Genomic DNA, 7,772 nt, shown 5'->3' on the forward strand with positions numbered 1-7,772 from the left:
TTTCTTTTATAATGGTATTGTGAAAAGATTAAGCAATTAGTTTTCAGCTGATACAGACTCCAGAAAAAATGATCATCAAGTAAATGAGCAAACAACATTTTCTCCTTCATGATTTTTTTTCTTTTTCTTTTCTTCGGATTTCTTGTGGAGAAAAAGTAGTAATTTTCGAGATCTTTTTCTAAGTCGGTCTTTGTAATACGAGCCTCACATTTGGATTGCAATTAGTTTAAATTCATTTCAAACGGGCATCTCACCTCCTTCGTATGTTCAGAATTAGAACATACATATATTACGGTCATAAAACATACTATAAATTTTATTATCAGTTAAAGCTAACATCTCACCTCCTTCGTTGTCTTTTCAACAACTCTCAGCTTACTACTGTTGGTACTTAGGCATATTTATTGTCGAATAAAGTGTCAAATTCATATTTTCCTCTTTTTCTTTTCCTAATAATAAGTAATGACTTTACATGCTAATGCAACCAAGAACTGTTATATGACAGATAATTAGTGTTACAATGACAAATCTGAAAGTACAATGATCACGCCCAACTATGCTTTATAAAAAGGACTAAGCGGTCGTTGCAAATATATTCCGACTAATAAGTCCGGAGTCGAATCTCACAGGGAATTAACCTATCAAACACAATTACTAGACTCGCACGAACTCACGCAATCAATCTTCAGAAATATTTAAGTAACAATTTGGATGTTTACTAACTAAATATTACGTAATGAAAGTGCAACAATTAATAACTAACTACTACGGGTTGTAGACAAGAATTGGAATGATCTAAGGTTGTGATTTTCCCTATTTTCAGAATCTTTTCCGCTATGTTTTCTATAAATTTGCCTAAGTCTTCTCTATCGATCATGAGCACTCTAACTGTCATAACTCTCTCCCGAGTAATTACTATAATTTACTAGACATATTCTCCCGAATTACGCTAGCTGTCATTAATTACGGCCCACTCGGATCGCACCAAGGTTTCGTTATCCCTAATCCCACCTTTAAACCCTTCATACTGATCCCCCATATACGTTAGGAGTGATGTTGTTCAATAACTACCTAAATATGCACTCTTTCCCGAATAATACATACTAAATAGGCACAGTCGATTGAGGGCCCTTCAATCAACAACAATAATAATATAGTTGAACAAATAGAGAAAATACTACGACAAATCTATATTAACGTAACAGAAAAATCATCCTCCAATAGGTTCCATCAAAACCCTAGATTATAAGTTTCGCTACCCACACTCATACTCACAATATCCAAAGTATTTTGCATAATTAAAGTACAAAGTAAGGATAAAGGGATGTAGAAATCGATGATTCTAACTCCCAACGGGTGTTCCACGAGCTATCCTTGCCTCCGGTTGCAAAAGTGCTCCAAAGTGGCATTTTTAGGTCTATTTATATGTGTAGGAAAAGACCTAAATACATAGGCCAAGTCCTAGTCAAACCAGGAGACGAAATAAGTCTTCAAAGCTCTGAATGTGCACGCCCAGACCTGGCCTCGCGAGGCTTCACGCGAGCTGAAGCTCGCCCCAGACCTGACCTCTCCAGCCTTAATGTGAGGTGGAGCTCGTACCAGGCCTGGCATCGCCAGCTCCCACGTAAGCTAAAGCGCTCGCCCAGCCTGCTCTAACGCCTCCTCTAGGTCTGGCTTTGCCAGCTTTTCAATTGTCGGCTGCTTACTTCTTTCTTTCTTCTTTTCAATTGTTTTCGAGCCCGCTTTAGACTTTACTTATTCTTTTTTGCTCTACTTTCGTCTTCAATTTACCTACACACAAATAAAGTGTAGTTTATCATTAAATCATATGAAATGCAAGGCACATAATGTACAAAACTATGAAATTATAGCCACACATCAATATCCCACACTTAAACATTGCGCGTCCTCGCGCAATCAAGCTACACTTATAGACACAACCTCTTTGTGCGATTCCCTTAACTCATTACACCAAAAATGTTTAAAATAGTCTAAGCACCAAGGTGTAATATCCTCGCCTCAAGATTTGACTCACAAATACCATGACTTATTCACAATTCACTTACTTACTCTAACATGGAGGTCAACGACATTATCTTTCCCTTATGAATCACATGCCCTCACCCAATCAAAGAGCTTAGTTCCACACATAATGAATTTTAAGAACGTAGGAACTCAAGATAGGAAAAATTCACTCGCTCTCAGAAATAACATTCATATGCCACACATGATGCACTATAGGCTTGCCCGTAGTGTAATACTCTACTAATCGAGTTCATTTAGTCTAAGATCAAGTAGGACTTTCATTGGTTGTAATGTAGGCTGCGGGTCGGGTAGGATACATTTGGATATGAGTGACTACACCTCCCTTAAGCACTTTAATACATACACTTTAACATTCAAGCCCATACTTATGTCAAACCAAAACTCTACCATCACTTCAAATTATATTACCCCATACTCTTTAAGCATAAGTATATCACTGGCCACCATCATCAAGAATTATTTTTCATACAATACACTATTATCATTTTTCTCTCATCTCTTTTTTTTTCTTTCTCTTAAAGTGGCTTTTATTGACATCATTTTTTTTAAAGACAATGCACCTTTCTTCTCATTTCAATTGTTCCACTCAAAAGTCAATCCACCACCCCACACTTTAACTTTTACATAATTCATCACAATTCAAGTGCTCATGAGAGGTGACAAGGTTCAAATTTATGGTCAATTCAAACAAAAGGGTATGACTTATAATATGGTTACCAAAGAAACAGGATTATAGGCTCAAAGGGGTTAACTACGATACATAATATTTAGGTGGGTAAACTATATCTATTTGGCTTAACAAAGAAACGCCTATATCACTTCCTAGACTGAACAAGACTACTATTTCGCTTTGCACACACACACGGCAAGTTCTAGACATCAAATGTAATGCACATAATACATACAAACCTCACACAGACATGACACATAACTTACTCAGAATTGATTTCATCGCGACACTCCAGTCCAAGAAGTTAAGCAAAATTAAAAATCTATAATTTAAGGTACTTATATTACAGTAAAAAATCGAGCCTAAGCGTCACAACCATAGTACTAACTATTCTCAAGGTATAACAAAGTTAAGAGATATTGCTTCAATTAAATGCATAGCCCCGTGGTTCCTACTCCTAAAAATTAAAAGTAACTAAACCCGGTTCAACTAAAAGCCCTTGAAAAAGAACCGAGGCCCAAAGAAAAACCAAGGGGGAATTACTACACTACCTACAAGAAAATATTTTTTGGTTTGTTTTTTTCTTTAGACTTACTTCCCTCAAAAAAACTGTCTAGGAGATCCATCGTCGGGAAGAGTAGAGTCCAATTTTTCTATATATTATTATTATTATTATTATTATTATTATTATTATTATTATTATTATTATTATTATTATTATTATTATTATTATTATTTTAACGATAAATAACTAAAATAATTAACTAAGCTAATACTTAAAACAATCAACTAAAACAAAGACGACACTTACTAAAATAAAATAAATAACTAAGCAACACTAATATTTACAAGTCCCCACCCCACACTTAGATTATGCATTGTCCTCAGTGCATGCACAAAATGACAAAACAAGAAAAACTGAGTAGAGTGTAAGGAAAACAACTCCCTGGTCATGCTTCATCGTCGCCCTCATCCTCTGAGGCTGCCCACACTTCATCTTGTGCTTCCTCCTCCATCTCCTCATCATCCTCATCATCTGACTGCTCTGGCTCGGCCTCAGACTGCTCAGGTGTGTTGACATCCTCATCATCTGGGAGTCTGTATCCATCACCTAGCCCAACCAGTTGCTGAGTATGAGCGTTGAGTGGGAACTGCTCCTCCAATATGTCCCTTTCTGCTATAGTAGCCGGTCGACCCCCTATCCTCAGTTGCAAATCCATCATCCCATATAAATGGGCCATAAAACTATCATCACGAGCATTGCGCTCGGCACCTATCAATGATGGCATGGCAGTCTCTTCCTTCACCCGGATGCTAGTAATGTCCGTCTGTCATATGGGCTAATCAATGCTGTGGTCAAACTCTGGCTCCTCCTCAACCTCCTCGTGTCTTAAGAACTGAGTCAAAAAATTGGCAAATGGCATTCGATCGACCTTCTTACTCGTCCTTACCGAAGACATTTGGTAGCGGATCAGATGACCCACATTAACCCTTTGACCCGTCATGAGGAAGTAGAGCACACAAGTCCTCTCTCGGCTAATGAGCGAGTCATGATTGCATGGTAGGAGCCGTGCATTAATCAGTTTCAACCAAACTTGAGCCTCCGCCCTCATCTTCTTTTTGGGGAACTTCTTGTGCCGATTTGTTTTCTTATCACGGATCCATACTACCGTAGAATTGACACCACATAACGTGTGTCTCAGCTCTCTATATGTAGGACGGCGAATGAAGTAGTCCAATGGCTCCACAGGAACATCCGGAGCACCTAAAAAGTTACATATGACTGAGGCTGAAGTTTATCAACCGTCCATGAATCGACACCAGCTGTTCGGTATCCTGTGGATCAAACCCTGCATAGAATTCCCGCACTAGATTGAGATTAATATCCCCTGTGTTCTTAAAGACATAGCTCAACCCCGAATCATGGATGCCCCTCTAAATAGCCTGGTACTTTGCTTGCAGTCGGCGCTCATGGATAGCGGCTTTCGGATGTACATGTTTAGGCCTACAACTCCTGTACCAATCCTTAGTATGCGGGGGTATGCTTCTAATGCCAAACTCCCATTGGCCTTGGGGTTGTGGACGCATGGCTGCTACAAATGCCACATCTTGTGCTCCTGTACCTTGACTGGAAGTAGCTTCTCCCCCTTTTCTCTTCTTTGGGGGAGGTGCAGAGGTTGCCTTTGCTTAAGCCGGAGTAGTGGAAGTAGTCTTTCCTTTGCCAGTGTCTTTTCTAGGAGGCATAGTCATTCCTACACAAGTAATCATCAAATAGTTAAAACTGCATTACGATATGACATACATGGTCTTGCCCAAATTACCGAGGTTACTCAGACTTCACCTCGTATTTTCTTAATCATAAGAATTAAACAACAACACATGGATGCTTCCTCCAATTTTGAAGCATCGGGCTACTAGTGAGGCACCCCACACTTAAGATTTTAACGTGGTGCACGACTGCATAACACTAGTCTATTAATCCCGGAGACTCGGGCTCCAATGGGGACAAGGAATGCCATTGAGGCATTATAGCAAACACATAGCATACACTAGTTCTATGGGAGTGCTTGTAGGGGTGAGGGATTGCCTCACCCTCCCAAATCGGCTTGGGCGTTTCGTACCACCACATGTTCATACAATAGCAATACCATTCCTATGGGGTTGGGACACACAAACACATTATTAAAATAAAGAACAACCCCCAAATTTTGTGTCTAATTTCATACCTTCATCCAACTCGAAATTACAAAGGAAGGAGATAAAAATCATACCTTAGATGCTTTAAGAGGAAGAATTTGCCTTGGTACTGCTGTTGCAAGTGAAGGAAATAGGAGATGCTTGCTTGACTTCAATAGAGTTGGGAGGGAAAGGGGTGGCAGTGTTGCATGAGTGTGTGAGGGCAGTGTATCTGCGTGAGTATTTTGTGAGGAGTGAAGTGTTTTAGGTTAGGGTTTTGTGTTTTTGTTTTGTTTTGGGCGTTTAATTGAGGGAGTTAGAAGCAAATAAGGGAACAAAAATTAAAATAAGCCCGACAAATATTTACCTGGCACCGCGTGTATTATTACCGCGCCCTATCCCTCGCGACGCGAGGTCCTACGCGAGCTAGAGGGCTTGCTGCGCGAGGCTTGTCGCTTGAACCATTTGGCCTTTTACCTGGCGATGCCATAACACGAGTTTTAGCTCGTGTAGACCCATGCGAGGCGAGCTCTATCGCATGTTACACCTCGCCTCAACCTATGCGAGGCGAGCTCTAACGCCAGGTTTCCTTCAGGTGACGCACAGTGCTCCGTACGGCATGCCAAAATCACCTTGCAAACTTGTTAGTACCTAAAAACGAAAAGAAAAATTCTAACTACACTAAAAATCAACTACGAATTGGGTTGCCTCCCAACACGCGCCTTAGTTAACGTCGCGACATGACAAATACAACATTACAACGGGTTGCCTCCCATGAAGTGCCTGATTTAAAGTCGCGGCATGACACAGGTAATCACACTTAAGGTTCGCTCAACATTGGTGGCTCGAGCAGATGAGCCACCGACACTACTTTCGCATCATCCATGCCCAAATAATGTTTTAACTTGTGCCCATTGACTCTAAACGTGCGAGAGTCATTTTTCGCAGCAATCTCTATGGCACCATTGGGGTGAATCTCTACCACACGAAATGGTCCAGACCATCTTGACTTTAATTTGCCCGAAAATAACCTCAATCTTGAATTGTATAGCAATACCATATCTCCGGGTTTAAAACTCCGCTCAAGAATATTTTTATCATGCATCATCTTCATTCTCTCCTTGTATAGTCTTGTGCTCTCAAAAGCGTGGTAGCGAAAATCATCAAGCTCGTGCAACTCTGTGACTCTGCTTGTACCCGCAGCTTCTATATCGAGATTCAGCTACCTCAATGCCCATAAAGCTCTATGCTCCAACTCCACTAGTAAGTGACACACCTTCCCAAACACCAATTTATACGGCGAAATGACAATAAAAGTTTTGAAAGCGGTACGATAGGCCTAGAGTGCATTATCTAACTTTCTCGCCTAATTCGTTCTTGTAGCATTCACAGTCTTTGTCAAAATGATTTTTATCTCTCTGTTCGAGACTTCCACTTACCCACTCGTTTGTGGATGGTATGGGGTGGCAACCTTGTGGCGTACATCATACTTTTCTAACAACTTTACGAAGGCTCGATTACAGAAGTGAGTGCCTCCGTCACTGATTATTGCCCTTGGAGTGCCAAATCGGGTGAATATATTCTTTCTCAAAAAACCAATTACCCCCTTTGCATCATTTGTAGGGAACACTGCATCCTCCACCTATTTTGACACGTAGTCCACAGCTACGAGTATGTACTTGTTGCCGTATGAGCTGATGAAAGGCCCCATGAAATCGATTCCCCATACATCAAAAACTTCTACCTCCTGAATTGGGTTCATAGGCATCTCATGTCAGCGGGAAATATTCCCAGTTCGTTGGCATTCGTCACAACCCTTCACCCATAAGTGTGCATCTTTGAACAATGTCGGCTAGTAGAAGTCCGACTCCAGCACTTTCGCAGCTATCCTTACTCCCCCGAAGTGGCCACCATATGGTGACGTGTGACAAGCCTGCAAAACAAAAGATTGGTCTATCTCGGGGATACATCTCCGGATCATGTTATCAACACAAATCCTGAACAGATAAGGTTCATCCCAATAATACATACGACAGTCACGAAAGAACTTTTTCTTTTGAACAGAGGAAAGGTCATAGGGAACAATACCGCTTGCCAGGTAGTTTGCAATGTCTCTATACCATGGCACTACCTCAATACTCGTGGCTAGTAGTTGTTTATCCGGGAAAGTCTCCACAATCTCTTCCCCCCCAACCTTCTTTTTGGCTCCTTCCAACCTAGACAAGTGATCAACCTCACGGATTTCCAAGTCAAATTCTTGCAGCGGTAGCACCAATTGAATCAGGCGCGACTTTGATTCCTTCTTATCAATTAGGTATCTGAGAGCAGCATGGTCAGTATAAACAATTAACTTCGAGCCTATCAGGTATGACCTGAATTT

This window comes from Nicotiana tabacum, chromosome 24 (genome assembly GCF_000715075.1).
Source record: "Nicotiana tabacum cultivar K326 chromosome 24, ASM71507v2, whole genome shotgun sequence".
Taxonomy (NCBI): Eukaryota; Viridiplantae; Streptophyta; class Magnoliopsida; order Solanales; family Solanaceae; genus Nicotiana; species Nicotiana tabacum.